The sequence below is a fragment of the Phyllostomus hastatus genome, unplaced genomic scaffold (assembly GCF_019186645.2).
Source record: "Phyllostomus hastatus isolate PE091 unplaced genomic scaffold, TTU_PhHast_1.1 phas_contig_524, whole genome shotgun sequence".
NCBI lineage: Eukaryota > Metazoa > Chordata > Mammalia > Chiroptera > Phyllostomidae > Phyllostomus > Phyllostomus hastatus.
In genome coordinates this window covers 6,880,435-6,896,227 of record NW_025333900.1, presented here as the reverse complement: position 1 = coordinate 6,896,227, position 15,793 = coordinate 6,880,435, and the positions used below count along the sequence as shown (strand labels likewise).

Below are 15,793 nucleotides of genomic sequence, written 5' to 3'. Positions count from 1 at the left end.
ATGTATCATCAGGTCAGTAGCAAGCTGACACTACCTCACAATGCCCATGTCAGTCACCTCACTTCATCTCATCACACAGGCATTTATTTTATCATCTCACATCACAAGAGGAAGGATGAGTACAGTACTATAAGATATTTTCAGAGACAGAGACCTCACTCACACAACTTATTACAATATGATTGTCTTGTTTCTTAAAAGATTTATTTATTTTTTTGGAGAGTGAAAGGGAAGGAGAAAGGGGGAGAGAAACATCAATGTGCAAGAGATACATTGATTGGTTGCCTCTCACACACCCCCAGCTGGGGACCTGGCCTGCAGCCCAGGCATGTGCCCTGACCAGGAATTGAACCAGCAACTTTTCACCTTACAGGACAATGCCCAACCCACTGAACCATATCAGTCAGGGCTGTTTTATTTTATTATTAGTTGTTTTTAATCTCTTACTATGCCCAACTTATAAATTAAACTTTATCATAGGTATGTATGTATAGGAAAAACATAGCATATAGACAGTTTGGTACTATTTGTGGTTTCAGGCCTCTGTTGGGAATCTTGGAATAAATCCCATGTGAATAAAAAGAGGACTGCTGCTGCTATAAGAGGATTAAACTAATAAAAACCAATGATTTTTTTAACTACCAACAATAATAGATTAAAATGCTGTTTGAAGGCAAGAGACTTATTTTAAATTAGGTATTTCCCAAAGGGATATAGTTTAGTGTGAGACAAAGATTTGATTGCAAGTACTTTACTAGGAAGGTTCAGGCATTGCTGGTATGGGAGCAGCAGGAAAGGGAGGGCAGCTACTAAAGGCTGCGCTGGCAAGTCATCACCAGAACTTAAAGCCACAGGCCGCACAATCACCCCACTCACAGAGGGATGGAGCTGGAGTAATGACACCCTAACTTCCACCAGCCACTGACTGAGTACTGGGGGTTGCTGTTCATTCCACAGAATTTCCATATAATTGAAGCGGGGAGTATGAAGCCAATGGGCAGGGCACTGATAGTATAAATATATTAATATGTTCTTACATGAAGTAAGAACATTCAAATAACATGCTACCTGCCTGCTCTCTTCCCACATCAAAACAGTCCCAATCTAGCAGTGAAGGTTTAAGTAATAATAGCCAAGAAAAATAGTTCTAAGTTTAGACATCCCTTCCCAAATAAAAAATTCCTAGAACATCAAATAATATTATTATATGAAAATAACAGAAATAAAGATGTAATATGAACTTCTATTAGGCTTTGGATTGCAGAATATTTTGAGAAAAATCTATGAAATTGACCCTACTAAAATATAACAAGGATTTCTCAGCCTAATCAGATCCCAACACAGTGCCAACAAATGGTTTATTGAGCTGGAGCTAAATATAAACAACTAGAAACACAATTCAGCTGTACATGTCAATGCTTCAAAGAAGGGAAGAACTTGACCATGGTCCCCTAATCAATCCAATTTTCTTAAGAGAAAAATTGTAGTTTTGATAGGGGAATCAGAGAGTTATAGATTTTAGCCTTAGGTGATAGCCTTAAGTTATTAATGCATGTGGAAAGCTGTTATTCTAGGAACTGAAATGCAAGACCACGTGACTCCAGGAGGTCAACAAGCAATTAATTCAACCTTTGTGCTCCACGGTTCTGCAAGCCAAGGAGATTGTATCTGAGTCAAACTGTTCATCAACAGATAAAGTACTAGGAAAATCCAATTAACCTTTCTTCCAAACTTCTTACCTACCCCTCTATCCAATTAACCTTTTTCCAAAACCCTTACCCACCCTTTCTTGTCATTATAAAAAGGTCAGCTTGAAATGAAATGTTAAGATGGTTTTTGAGGGTGCCTAAACCACCATCTCCTCAGACAACCAGCCATTTGAATAGAGCACCCATAAAGATTCAACCCTCGTCTCTATTTATTGGTTCTGGTAGTGACTGGCAGCACAAATGCAGACTTCTCCAGTTTCAGTTTCTATTTGTTTTTCTGTTTGTTGCTTGGTGATTAAAATATCAGTTGGAGAACACCACTGTGTGTGTGTGTGTGTGTGTGTGTGTGTGTGCATGTGTGTGTGTAGTGTATATAGCACTGCTGCCATTTCTCACTTTTGAAATCTAACACCCTTCCCCTCTTTTCTTTTTGTCTAGAAATGTCAATATACTCATGCTGCCTCACTGTATTTGGAATTTTCATGCTTATACAAATTCCCCATGTGCATATATTAAAACTTGATTTTCCCCTGTTAATCTGTCTGTTAATTAGATTATTAGCTCAGCAAAAAGAACTTAGAAGTTGGGAAAAGTATTAATATTTTTTTAGCCCCCATAGTGTGGTGAGCCAGCCAGGAAAATTCACTGTCTGAGATACTGCTGGCTCCCAGGACTGTTGCAGCTAGGAGATCATGGACATGTGACCACAGCTGGCAAAGGTGGTAAGGATTTTACACTGTCAGCCTCTCTGACCTCTTGTCTGCAGGGTTTGGTGGAACTTGGAAGTTGTGAGTCCTTCTCTCTCTTCTAAATTTAGATTGGCAGGATAAAATGTTTGTGAAACTAGTTTCTCATGTGACTGGTGAAAGCTTATTTGGAGTCCTCTTGTATTGTTTCCTGTATATCCAGAGATAGACTATTATCTCAACCAGTTGGATGATGCATATTCTTTGTTTTGAAAACATACTGACTTTACTTGAGTCTCCAAAGCAGTGGCCATCTGAGGGTCTCCAAATTTAGGCACATGAGCATTCCAAGAGCTGCTCAAAGGAAAGTAGTTTTCTCTAGATAGTGGATGGCAAGCCTATAATCTGTTGAAGAGTGTTTCACCCAGTTTTCATCTTTGTATATTACTCACCAATTTTATATCTATCCCCCCATCCAAAAAAAATGACAAGCATTCCATGGTCACATCCTGGGTAGATATTAAAGACTATTGGAAATAGCATATGCAGCTGTTAGCTTCTACAAATACACAATCAAAGGCATTTAAATGCCCAGTCGGCAATGCTGGCAGTGAAAGACAAGAATAACAGTTACTTTTTTTACCAAAGATAAACACCAGATTATGCCTGAAAAAGGAAGGATCAGACTAACTCCTAGGCAGAGAAGAATAGCACCAATGTCAATGGGAGGAAAAGGTTTCTGGGAGGGGATGCACAGATTCAACTAATTAATGGCCTTTTAAAAGGAAAATACCTTGGCTTTGTTAAATTGGGGGCGACGGGGATATTGACCTCAATTGCTTTTTAAAATTAAGAACAAGATTTTGTGCATAAAGAAGTGGTGCATATATACAATAGAATATGACTCAGCCATAAAAAATAATTAAATCATGCCATCTGCAACAACATGGATGGACCTAGAGGGTACTGTCAGACAGAAAAAAATAACAGATTATTTTACTTATCTGTGAAATCTAAAAAACAAAATAAATGAACTCATAGATACAGACAACATGTTGACAGTTCTCAGAGGAGAGGGCATTTAGGCAGCTGGGTACCAAAACTAAAGTAATTAAGAAGTACAAATTGGTAATTACAGAATAGTTAAGTGGGTGTAAAGTACAGGATAGGGAATATAATTAATAATATATATTTTTGAATATTTTATTATTTATTTTCAGAGAGAGGGGGAAAGAGAGGGAGAAAAGCATCAATATGCGAGAGAAACATCCATTGGTTGCCTCTCGCACATCCCCAACCAAGGAGCTGGCCCACAACCCAGGCATGTGCCCTGACCGGGAATTGAACTGGCAACCTTTTGCTTTGTGGGACAATGCCCAACCCATAAAGCCACACTAGTCAGGGCATGATAATATTTTTTAAGCCAATAAAATCTTTAAAATAAAAAATAAAATTAGGAAAAAGATTTTTAAGTATATACAACAAAATGTTAGCTCTGGTTTTCTCTGGATGATGGAATTTCAGTGATTTTTCATTTCCTTCCTACATACTGAAGTATTAATTTTTGACATGGATATATACTTTTATAACGAAAGAAAACTGTATAAGCTGTTTGACTTTGAAAAATTGAGGAAAAAAGAAAAAATACAAAAAGAAAAGAGAGAAAAGAAGAAAAAGAATGTAAACTCATTCCTTCATTTAATCATTTGACAAGTCTTTAGTCAGACACCATGCTAAGGCACAATTATAGCTTGTGGCTGTTGTTATGGAAATAAATAAAGGGCTTAAACAAGGGACAGACAGTACTGTGCACAGAGTGGTCAGAGAAAGCCTGTCTGAAGAAATACTTAAACTAAGCTCCCAAAGAATCGAAGCCAACCCTATGGGAAGGGTGAGGAAACAGCATGTGCTAAGGCCCTGATGCAGGGAACCTTGATGACTTCAAGCTGACTCCTGGGGCTGGAAGTCAGAAAGAGGCAGGATGGGGTGTAGATGGGAAGAGGGGAGAGAAGAGGGTGGTTAGAGAGATAAGCATGTGCCAATTCCAAAGCCGAAATAAGGAACTTGTATTTTAATCTCAACATAATGGAAGCCCTTAAAGAATTTTAAGCTGGGAAGAGGTCATGTGATTTACATTTCAAGTTGATCACTCTTACTGCCCAGTAGATTAAGTGGAAAAGAAGAGCTGGGTTTTGTTGTACTAATAGTAGTACTTCTGCCACTTTCACCCCTGCGTTTGCCAACCCCCCATCCCTGCAGCCTTAGATCCTACCCACCTGGCAACACTGCCCCACAAAAGTCATAAGAAGTTTTTAGCTGCTCACTCTGCCCCCAGACATCCCTGCAACCTTCACCCCAAACCCATTAATCCCTCCAAACCAATGCCCCACTCTCCAGAGGTCCTGCTACACGGACCCCACCTGCTCTTGTTGTACAAGCTATCTGCAGCCCTCTGAGGAATTAAGCCCAATCCCCATAACTACCATCTCCTTTATTCCTCTACTTACCTCCTACTTCAAACTCATGACACCTTGTGTGTTCCTGGTCCTAGGTGTCACCATGTTTTCTCTGCAAATTACTTTATTTCATGGAATTGTCAAATGCCTGCAATTCAAAAGGACTTTAGAGACAAAGGATTCAACCTGCAGGTTTTCATGACAAAGAAAACAGGTCCGGCACAATTAAAATGTCTCAAAGATTAGAATTCATTACTTCCCATTTAGGATTCTTTGCATGATTTTATTTTTTTAATTTATTTTATTGTTGTTCTATTACAGTTGTTCCAATTTTTCCCCAGTTGCTCTCCATTGCCCCGCCCACCTCACCTCCATTCCCACCGTAAATCCGACTCTGTTGTCCATGTCCATGGCTCATTTGTTGTTTTTTTTTAAGATTTTATTTAGTAATTTTTAGAAAGGGGAGAATGAGGGGAGAAAGAGAGGGAGAAAAACACCGATCAGTTGCCTCTCACACACCCCCAACTGGGGACCTGGCCAACTACCCAGGCATGTGGCCTGAAGGGGAATCAAACCAGCAATCTTTCAATTCACAGGCCAGTGCTCAGTCCACTGAGTCACATAAGCCATGTTTCCATGGGTCATTTATACATGTTCCCTTACTAAACCCTTCCCCTTCTTTCTTCCCTTCTCCCCCCTCCCCCTCCCCTCAGGTCACTGTCAGTCTGTTCCTTGTTTCCATGCCTCTGTTTCTATTTTACTCATTTTTTCTTGTTGTTCATTAGCTTCCTCTTATAGGTGAGATCTTTTGCCCCCTTCTTTATTTCACTTAGCATAATATTCTCCAGTTCTATACATGTTGTCACAAAGGTAGGAGTTCCTTCATTCTCTCTGCAGCATAGTATTCCATTGTGTAAATGTACCACAGTATTTTTGATCCACTCATTTACTGATGGGCACTTAAGCTGTTTCTAGCACTTGGCTATTGTAAACAATGGTTTCATGAACATAGGTGTGCATAGGTTCTTTTGAATTGGTGTTTTAGGATTGTTAGAGTATAATCCCAGCAGTGGAACTGCTGCATCAAAAGACAGTTCCATTTGTAGTTTTTTGATGAAATTCTATACTGTTTTCCACAGTGACTGCACCAGTCTGCATTCCCAGTAACACTGCACTATGGTTCCCTTTACTCCACATCCTCGCCAGCACTTGTTTTTTGAGTTGTTAATGATGGCCATTCTGACTGGTGTGAGGTGGTATCTCATTGTGGTTTTAATTTGCATCTCCCTGATGACTAGTGATGCTGAGCATCCTTTCATATGTCTATGGGCCCTCTGTATGTCTTTTTTGGTAAAGTGTCTGTTCAGGTCCTTTGCCCATTTTTTAAATTGGATTGTTTGTCTACCTGGTGTTGAGTCATATGAGTTCTTCATATATTTTAGAGATCAAACCTTTGTCTGAGGTATCACTGTCAAATGTTTTCCCATAGAGTTGGTTTCCTTTTTCATTTTAATGTTTCCTTTAGCTGTGCAGAAGCTTTTTAGTTTGATGTAGTCCTATTTGTTTATTCTTTCCTTTATTTCCCTTGCCCTGGGAGATATATTGGTGAAAATATTGCTACATGGGATATCTGAAATTTTACTATGTTTTCCTCTAGGACTTTTATGGTGTAATGGTTATGTTTGTCTTTTATCCGTCTTGAGTTTATTCTGGTGTATGGTATAAATTGGTGGTCTAGTTTCATTTTTTTGCATGTACCCGTCTGTCCAGATTTCCCAATACCATGTAGCAAAGAGGTTATTTTTATTCCATTATATGTTCTTGCCCCCTCTGTCAAATATTTTGACCACAGAGACATGGGTTTATTTCTGGGCTCTCTATTTTGTTCCATAGATCTATTTGTCTATTCTTATGCCAGTACCACACTGTTTTGATAACAGTGGCCTTATAATATAGTTTGTTATCAGGTACTATGATCCCTCCTACTTTGTTCTGCTTTCTCAAGATTGCTGAGGCTAATCTTTACATGATTTTAAAGCAATTTTTTAAAGACCACTTACAAAGTGCTTCATGTTTTACTGACTGCTTCTACACACCATCTCATAGAATGAATCATTGCAGTTCTCAAGTAACAGATATAAATGAAGCTGAGAAAAACAGAGGGCTAAGATAGTGGTTAAGCCAGGCTTGGACACAGTACTTCAGGCTCAGAGTACAGCAGGCACAAATAAAAAAATGTCCCTATAGCTAGATGTAGTCATTCCAGGGGCATCAAAGTTAGAGGTTTCCTGTTTCTGCTCATTATTATTGGTTAATTATGCCTTTGTATGATACCTGTGTATTAGTTTTATGTTCCTGCTGAAGATTAGATCCTTTACTGAGGTTAAGGAGGGACTCAATCCAATACTGGGGGTTTATTGGAATGCAGATGAGAGCTTCTGAGCCAAAGAGAAATTTTAAAGGCAAAAAAAGAGGAAGGGAGGGAGGGAGGGAGGGAGGCAGGAAAGAAATGCAAGCTCTTCCAAGTTTATGATTTGACTTAGAGTTAGATGTGGCTGCACACCCAATGCCATACAGCAAACGCCACTGCCGGAATATACAATCTAAAACTGGTTTTCTTATTTTAAGTAAAAGTTAGCACAACACAATGCCAATATAGTATAAGAATGGTTTCATGGAGTTCATTTTTAAAATGTTTGTATTTATGTTTTTGGGGGGGGAGGATGAGACAACAAAAGTTATACTCAAAAACTGAGTGTGTCTTTGCCATCAATTTATGTAGCAGAGGTTCATGGTGGAAATCATAATAACTTCGCAGGCCAGTAGCATAGAAGATAGTGTCTCTTTCTAAGTCAAATAAAGAAATAACATACTCCAGAGACTTCCAGCCAAGATAGAGGCATAGGTAGATACATTTTGCTTCTTTGCACAACCAAAAGAAAAACAACAAATTTAAAAACAAAAAATAATCAGAACTACCACAAAATTGAACTGTGTGGAAGTCCAAAACCCAAGGAGTTAAGGAAGAAACATTCATCCAGACTGTTAGGAGGAGCAGAGAGAACATGTGGCAAGGCAGCAGCTGGAGGACTGGGTGGTCAAGGTGGCAGCTGGCGGACCAGGCAATCCCACATTTGCGTGCAAATAAACTGGGAAAAACAACTGGGTAGCAAGATGGACTGCACAACCCAGGTTCCAGCACAGGAAAATAAAGCCTCAAAATCTCTGGCTGTAAAAATCTGTGGGAATTGAGGTAGCGGGAGAAACTTTCAGCCTCATAGGAGAGTTCACTGGAGAGACCCACAGGGTCTTAGAACGTACATAAGCCCACACACCCGAGAATCAGCACCAGAAGGGCCCAATTTGCTTGTGGGTAGCAGGGGAATGACTGAAAGCCAGCCCAGAGCCAAGCAAGCCACAGAGCTCCTCCTTTCCTGTTTGGGCCCCTCCCCCACACACAGTGTCACAACACAGGGACCTGGGTTGTCCCACCCTAGCAAATACCTAAGGCTCTGCCCCTTACTACATAACAGGTGTGCTGAGACAAAAAAAATATAGAAGGCAGCTATGCTCATCTCTATACCACCAATACCACATGAGACAAAAAAAAAAAAAATATGGCCCAAATGAAAGAACAGATCAAAGCCCCCAAAACAGAACTAAGTGATGAAGAGATAGCCAACCTATCAGATGCACAGTTCAAAACACTGACAATCAGGATGCTCACAGAAATGGCCGAGTATGGTCATAAAATAGAGGAAGAAGTGAAGGCTGTATAAAATATATGTGCAAAGTGAAATAAAGCAAAATACACAGGGAACCAACAGTGAAGGGAAGGAAACTGGACTCAAATCAATGATTTGGACCAGAAAAAATCAATAAACATTCAACCAGAACAGAATGAAGAAACAAGAATTCAAAAATATGAGGAGAGGCATAGGAAACTCCAGGATAACTTTAAACATTCCAACATCTGAATCATAGGGGTGTCAGAAGGAGACAAGGAAGAGCAAGAAATAGAAAACTTACTTGAACAAATAATGAAGGAGAACTTCCCCAATTTGGCACAGGAAACAGACTTCCAGGAAGTCCAGGAAACTCAAAGAGTCCCAAAGAAGTTGGACCCAAGAAAGCACATAGCAAGGCACATCATAATTAAGTTACCCAAAATTAAAGATAAGGAGAGAATCTTAAAAGCAGCAAGAGAAAAGGAGATAGTTACCTCAAAGGAGTTCCCATAAGACTCTTGGCTGATTTCTCAAATGAAACTTTGCAGGCAAAAAGGGTCTGGAAAGAAGTATTCAAATTCATGAAGACAAGGACCTACAGCCAAGTTTACTCTATCCAGCAAATTTATCATTTAGAATGAAAAGGCAAATAAAGTGCTTCCCAAATAACGTCAAGATAAAAGAGTTCATCAACACCAAGCCCTTATTATATGAAATGTTAAAGGGACTTATCTAAGAAAAAGATGATCAAAACTATGAACAGTAAAATGACAACAAAGTCACAACTATCAACAACGAAACCTATAAAAGCAAAAACAAAAACAAACTAAGCAAACAACTGGAGAAGGAACGGAACCACAGAAATGGAGATCACATGGAGGATTATCACCAAGGAGGGGGGAGAAAGAGAGAAAGGGAATAGTGAGTGAGAAGCATAAATAGTAGGTACAAAATAGACAGGGGGAGGTTAGGAATAGTATAGGAAATGGAGAAGCCAAATAACTTATATGTATGACCTATGAACATGAACTAAGGAGGGGGATGCTGGTGGGAGGAAGGGTGCAGGGCGAGGAGAAAAAAGGGGAGGAATCAATGGGACAACTGTAATAGCATAATCAATAAACTATATTTTAAAAAGAAATAATATACTCCAAATAAATGACATATTAATCACACTATTGTTTCAGGCAAGAGGAGATGAGAGAAATAAGGTCCAAATTTAATACCTTTTACCCAAGCAGGTACTCAGGAGAAATCAATCATTACCAAGAGCTGATTTCCAACTGCCATGGCAGAAGTAAAAGTCCCTTGTTGCTAGAGCATGTTGCTAGGGAACATTAACTCTAATGTTGATAGGAGGTCTGATCTCTTTCACAGGGCCACTGTGTGGTTTGTCACCACTGTCTACAAGGACTGTCTTGCCAACACAGGAGCAAATGTTCCAAGGGTATCCAGAGAGTTTTTAGATTAGTAGTCACCTCACCCAAACCAAAACTTTCCAATAGTCCTCAAACTCTCAATATTTGTAATCTAAATATCCCCCTGCCATAGCTGCTTCTCCACCTGTTCTCTATCAATATGCTGCTGACTGCTTATCAACAATAGCAGAGGTAGAATGATAACATCCTACTTTATACTTATATCAACACAATTTTTTCCTAAATAAGTGAATTAAAACAACTTAAGTCATAAACAAGTGGGTTTGAAATAATATTAAACCAATACATAGAACTATATACCAAAGGATTATTTGTACTATTTTTTTTTCAGCACATTAGTTTCAAATCCAATGTCAAAAAAATTCTAAGTGACAAAAAATATGTCCTTGGTTGCTATACTGGATATGGAAGAGATTACTGCTTCAGAATAAATATATTTTGGAATGCACTGTATCCTCATGCTACAATGAGTTCTATTCTTGTTCTGAAAGTGGAAAGGGGTGAGAGGTCCCACATAACTGACCCTTAGCAGCAGCAGCTGATGCAAGCTGGGTACCCAATACTACCCAGGGAGAAATGGCATACTCTTGCCCTCAGAACTCAAAAGAGACAGGTTAACAGAACATTTATGCAACAATTAGTGCCTCCTTGCTCTTTAATTTGCTTTTAATTTGATGTGCTCAAGATTTTTTTTTCCAAATGTCAAACCCATTCTTGTCAACATCCCCTTAGGGTATGTAAGTACAGTTACTTAAGTGTGTTGTGAAATCTCTCAAGTGCAAATGAAAAAAATCTGCACTTACTTCAAATGTCAAGTATGTAAGAATATAGCTTTTGTGAACAGTTGCTTAGCTAAGAGGAATCTTATGGGGCTTTTACATGAAAGCACAGAGTAATGTAATTATTAGGATTTTCTCAATATATTATCCACTAGACCTGGAGAAATGCCCATGATAACAGATCAAGCAAACAACACTACTTGTTTTTATTTTGCTTTGTTTTGTCAAAGACACAACTATATTTAAGCACAAAGACCTAGAAGCAGCCCTGGCTGGGTGACTCAGTTGTTTGGAGCGTCATCTTGTGTACCAAAAGGCCGCATGTTCAATCCCTGGCCAGGACACATACCTGGTTGAGGGTTCAATCTCTGGTTGGGCAGCGTACAGGAGGTGACCAATTGGTGGATCAGTGTTCTCTCTCAGGTCAATGTTTCTTTCTTCCTTCCTCTCTCTCTAAAATCAATGGATATATATATTCTCAGGTGAGGTTTAAAAAAATTAAAAGACCTAGAAGCAGAAACAAGGACAGGAACAACATACATAATCTAGAAGTCAGGAAATTCTTCATGGCATGTGGAGGGGAAAAGCAATCTCATGGGCACAGTTTTTCAACCTCTGCTCACCACAAGAATGGGCCTGGAACTTCCTTTCCAAGAAATGAAGAGGCTGCACAGCCTACGCAGGACTTATCACCTTGTGTGGGAATATCCTTCCCTGTTTCATCCCTGTTTCAGGCTCTGTGTGTCCTCCTTCGTTCTGCTGAAGTGTGTGTCAATAGGCCTCAGGCACACCCCAGATTTCTGCACTTCAGACTCTAAGAGAAAGGGACTAGGGTCCTTCTGCTGTATAACAAGTAGAGTGCATGTAAAGGCCAATTGCATCCACTGGCCATGGGGAACAGACATCCACTGTTGGAGCTGAACCTGCTCTCTTTCCTTTTTTTCTTTTTTTTATCTTTTTAATTGAATTTATTGGGGTGACACTGGTTAGTAAAATTACATTAAAGGTTAAGAAAGGATATCTAAAATAGCAACTGTTCCACTGAAAAGAATCATGTAAAATGCACATCACTCTCAAATCATAAAATCTGAACACATTTCAGGACATCCTCTGTGTGACTGCATTCCATTCATTTCACACTCCTCACCAATTAAGCCACCCAAGTTGTGACATGTGGAATCTGGCTTAGCTCATTTGAGTGCTGTGAGCCTGGTGGCATAGAGGACTCAATAAAATACCTCACTCTGCATACCTCTCATACCTATCCAGAGACCCCAAGACTGTGGCTCACAAATATACAGAAAGCTTACAGTGCATTACCTCAGCCTGGGGGGCTTATGCATTCTTCAGAGTTAACTGACATCTGGAGTCACCATGTCGCCTTTTCTAACACTGCACTCCACCACGAGTAGCCTACATTTAAGTTCAGGTAAGATGACTGGTAGAAGATGATAAGATTGTGCTGCTAAGATCACCCTCTTCCAGCTTTTTGAAACACTGAATGGTGCTTTTGTACACAGGACTTGAAGCTCTAAAAATTCTTGGAACTGAGTAATGTTTGTATTTGTGTTATTTTCATTTCCTTGGGTCAATGCACAAAAACTGTCTTTAAATTTAAGATTCAGATGAAAGCAGAAAATGTTTTAGGAATGCAAAATAAGCAACAGTACTCAAAATGTCACATGTCTGCTTTCTAAAAAATCAAGTTTTATGTAAAAAGCATTTTACTTGCCACTGAATTAACACAAGGTGCTGCCAGCTCCAGTGCCATTAGCTTGTATTTTTAGGCAGTTTCTGACTCTTGGATGTAGAGTTTACAACCAATAAGAATGGCAACCATTATGGGCAACATTCTCCATCATTAATATAGTTCTAAGATATAAGAATACATGCTACAATACTAACTATATTAAACTGCAATACAAAAATAATAAGTGAAAATGAACAATTCTGAACATCTGCATAAAAGCAAACAATTAAACTGGCTTTCATAAATCACTTACTTACTTTACTGATCCATTAGGATAGCAATAATATTAATATACCTTTAGTGGGCACTTCCCAGGGAGACACTACAGCTCTGTGAACAGCTTACTTTTGGCTCTGAGAAAGCAGAGGTCAAAAGCCAGAGCAAGAAACCAGTGACACTGCATCCACCATTAAATGGGCACAGGACAATTGATCCTAAAGACTTTGTAACTTGAGCCTCCCATCCCAACTGACTGCAGACAAACCATTCTAAGGATTTGATAGCTGAAGCTTTAAGTGCAGCCACCCTTGCTTGCCCTTCCACCAAAAGGAGAGGGCAATGCTGAGCCTGACAATACTTTCCCAAGGTCTTTTCTTCCTTTTTATTAAATTTATTGGGATGACAATGTTTAACGAAATTATACAGATTTCAAGTGCACAATTCCACAGCACATCATCAGTAGTACACTGTATTGTGTGTTCACCACCCCAAGTCAAGTCTCCTTCCATCAGTATCCACCCCACCCTGCACAGTATTTTTTCTTTTTTTCTTTTTTGCTCAATCCCTCTTTCCTTAGAACTCAGGAAGGATATGGCAAATGTAGATAAAGCTGATAAATCTCATGAAAAAGTGTTAAAAATCTTGGCATCCTCATCTCTGCAAGAAATTGGAGAGATTGAAAAAGCAAGTTAAATAGAACAACACAGTTCCACCCCACCCTTGGGAAACTTTTTCAGAATAGCAGAGTAAAAAAAAATCTTAAGTACAAGAAAAATACACTTAAATATCAGATAACCTGGAAAATATTTTTAAATCATGGATAGCACTTACAAACGAAACAGCACTCTGAAAGTATAATATATCATGTTTGAGAACAGTTCAAGTTTTAGATGACTTACGTGTCATTTATTCTTTGAACTGTTATATCAAGATATACTTCAATCTGGTTCTTATATTTTAAAACTGTGTTTAAGATTCCCAGCCCAAAATAGCTAGCAGTATGTTGCTCTGATTTCCTGGAATTACAGATCGACAGAACTAGAAAGATATTCAAGATGATTTGTTTCAACACCTATTTATAGATGCGTGTCCTGAGATTCAGACAGCATGAAGGTCATGCAGTGGCAACATGCAAACTGCAACCCTGATTCTCTGATTCCCAGTTTAATTTACAGAATCTCGGTTGTAATTTAAAATGACAATAGTTCCAAAAATGTTGACATTGGTCACAGCAGTCATTCCATGCATAGTTTGCTACCACGGTTGGTAAAAAATCACCAAAATGGAGGGTAAAGATAATGATACAGAAACATTCCCCCCAAAGATACTCCCAGTCTGTCAATAAGCAAAAAAATTCATATCATTTTTTTTGCCCTAAATTGTCATATGTGTTATCTAAATTCTTCTTTTCCCTTCAATGCTACAGCCTAAATTAGAAACATTTTCTTGCTTAGAAGAAAACACCTTGTTAGTAGGTTCTTAAACTGAGGTTACAGATAAGCCGCAAACCTCAGTGGCTCAAAACAAAAAGGTTTTTCTTTCTCATGCTATGACTATTCCAGTTCAGCAGGGGGCGCTGCATATCATTATGGTTCAGGGACACAGGCCGATGGAGTACCTTGCACAGATCCCCAGAGGGTCTAAGATCAAGGATTAATCATTCTTCCTCAGAAATGACACACAATTCTGCTCAAAATGTATTGGTTAAAAATGGTCATGTGGTGCCATCCAACTACATGAGGGTTAGGAAACACAATATGGAAGGCAGAAAGCCAGAAATATGTAGAGAACAGTATTACTACATACCCCATATTTCTGAAACATGAAAAACCAGATACTGACCTTCTTTGATTGAATATACAAGTTTAACTACTTAATTTTTTATCGTAAGCAGAAAAAAGCCAAAAAGAATATCACTAAAAATCAAAAATATTCACCAATAGCTTTTCTTCAACCCCCAGGTAACCAATGACAAGCCACATCAGATTTCTCACTTGTGTATAACAGGTGAAAAAAGACAACTAGTTCAAAGGTCCCATCTAGCCTTATAAGATCAACAATCCTAACTTACTGAGTTTCTGAGTATATACAGGAGGTCTTCTCACTGGTTGCATTAGCAACGATAAAATACAGATATATTCTCTTGAAAATGCAACATTCAAATATGGAAGTCCTTCCTACTCCCAAAATAACATAAAAATGGTGATTACTTGGTTGTTGTTGTTGTTTGTGCTTTTTGTTTGTTTTACTTTTCCAAATAGTCAAAGTAGAAAAACTTACTTTGTTCAAGGAATTAATGACAGGTAGCATATGGCCTGTTCCAAAAAATCCCATGCCAATATCTACTATACAGGTGGCAAACACAAGGCCCGCGGAACAAATCCCACCCTCCACCTTGTTTTATCTGGCCCAGCACCTTGTTTCTACCCAGCTGCAGCGCCGGGCTCCTTGCCCCTAGTTAAGGAGTAGTTACATTTATACAGTCCTAAAATTACATTCAGCCCTTTGAAGGCAACCTCAAGGCTGATTTGGCTCCCAGTGAAAATGAATTTGACACCCCTGATCTAGTAGTTCCTCTAACCAAAGAAAAAGTCTTCAGTTCATTCTGGACCTGAGTAGGCTTTCCTATGCTTAGATGTATAATCTTTTTGTTTATTTCTCTCTGCTTCTATTTCTCTCTTCTCTTATAGGCTTGAGAATTCTATAAGGTAATAATGTAGCATTATATTTTTCCTTTAAGGGATCAACCCATGACATTTTACCTGAACTAAGTCATTTTGTTTAACCAGTTGAGGAGATATGGACACTCTTCTTTATTCCCAATCATTAAGAGTAATCTTAATTTAAAAAATTTGAAAAAAAAATGTGTTTGACGTAACATGGGAAAAACAGTATAAGCTTCTCTTTGAGGAAGGAAAATGTGAAACTAAAAATACGACTCCCTTTGAAAGTGAATTTGTTTTAATAAAAAGTAGAGATCATAAATCAAGTCACTTGAACCCCAAATACTTTATCTGGATTCTATGT

The 15,793-nt window shown here is 38.7% G+C and overlaps 1 protein-coding gene across 4 annotated transcripts in view; it reads right to left on the bottom strand.

The window, feature by feature from the left end:
- RNF144B (ring finger protein 144B) overlaps positions 1–15,793 on the bottom strand; it is a 160,109-nt gene that overhangs the window by 125,185 nt on the left and 19,131 nt on the right. For 2 of the 4 annotated variants that reach the window (XM_045847114.1, XM_045847115.1), the window contains exons 2-3: positions 11,147–11,250; positions 4,903–4,999 (exon numbers count right to left, since the gene is read on the bottom strand). The exons of 1 other annotated variant lie outside the window; for it this stretch is intronic. The gene's annotated coding sequence lies outside the window, so the exon portion shown is untranslated. The remainder of the gene's footprint in view (positions 1–4,902; positions 5,000–11,146; positions 11,251–15,793) is intronic. One more of the 4 variants, XM_045847116.1, reaches the window with a different exon arrangement.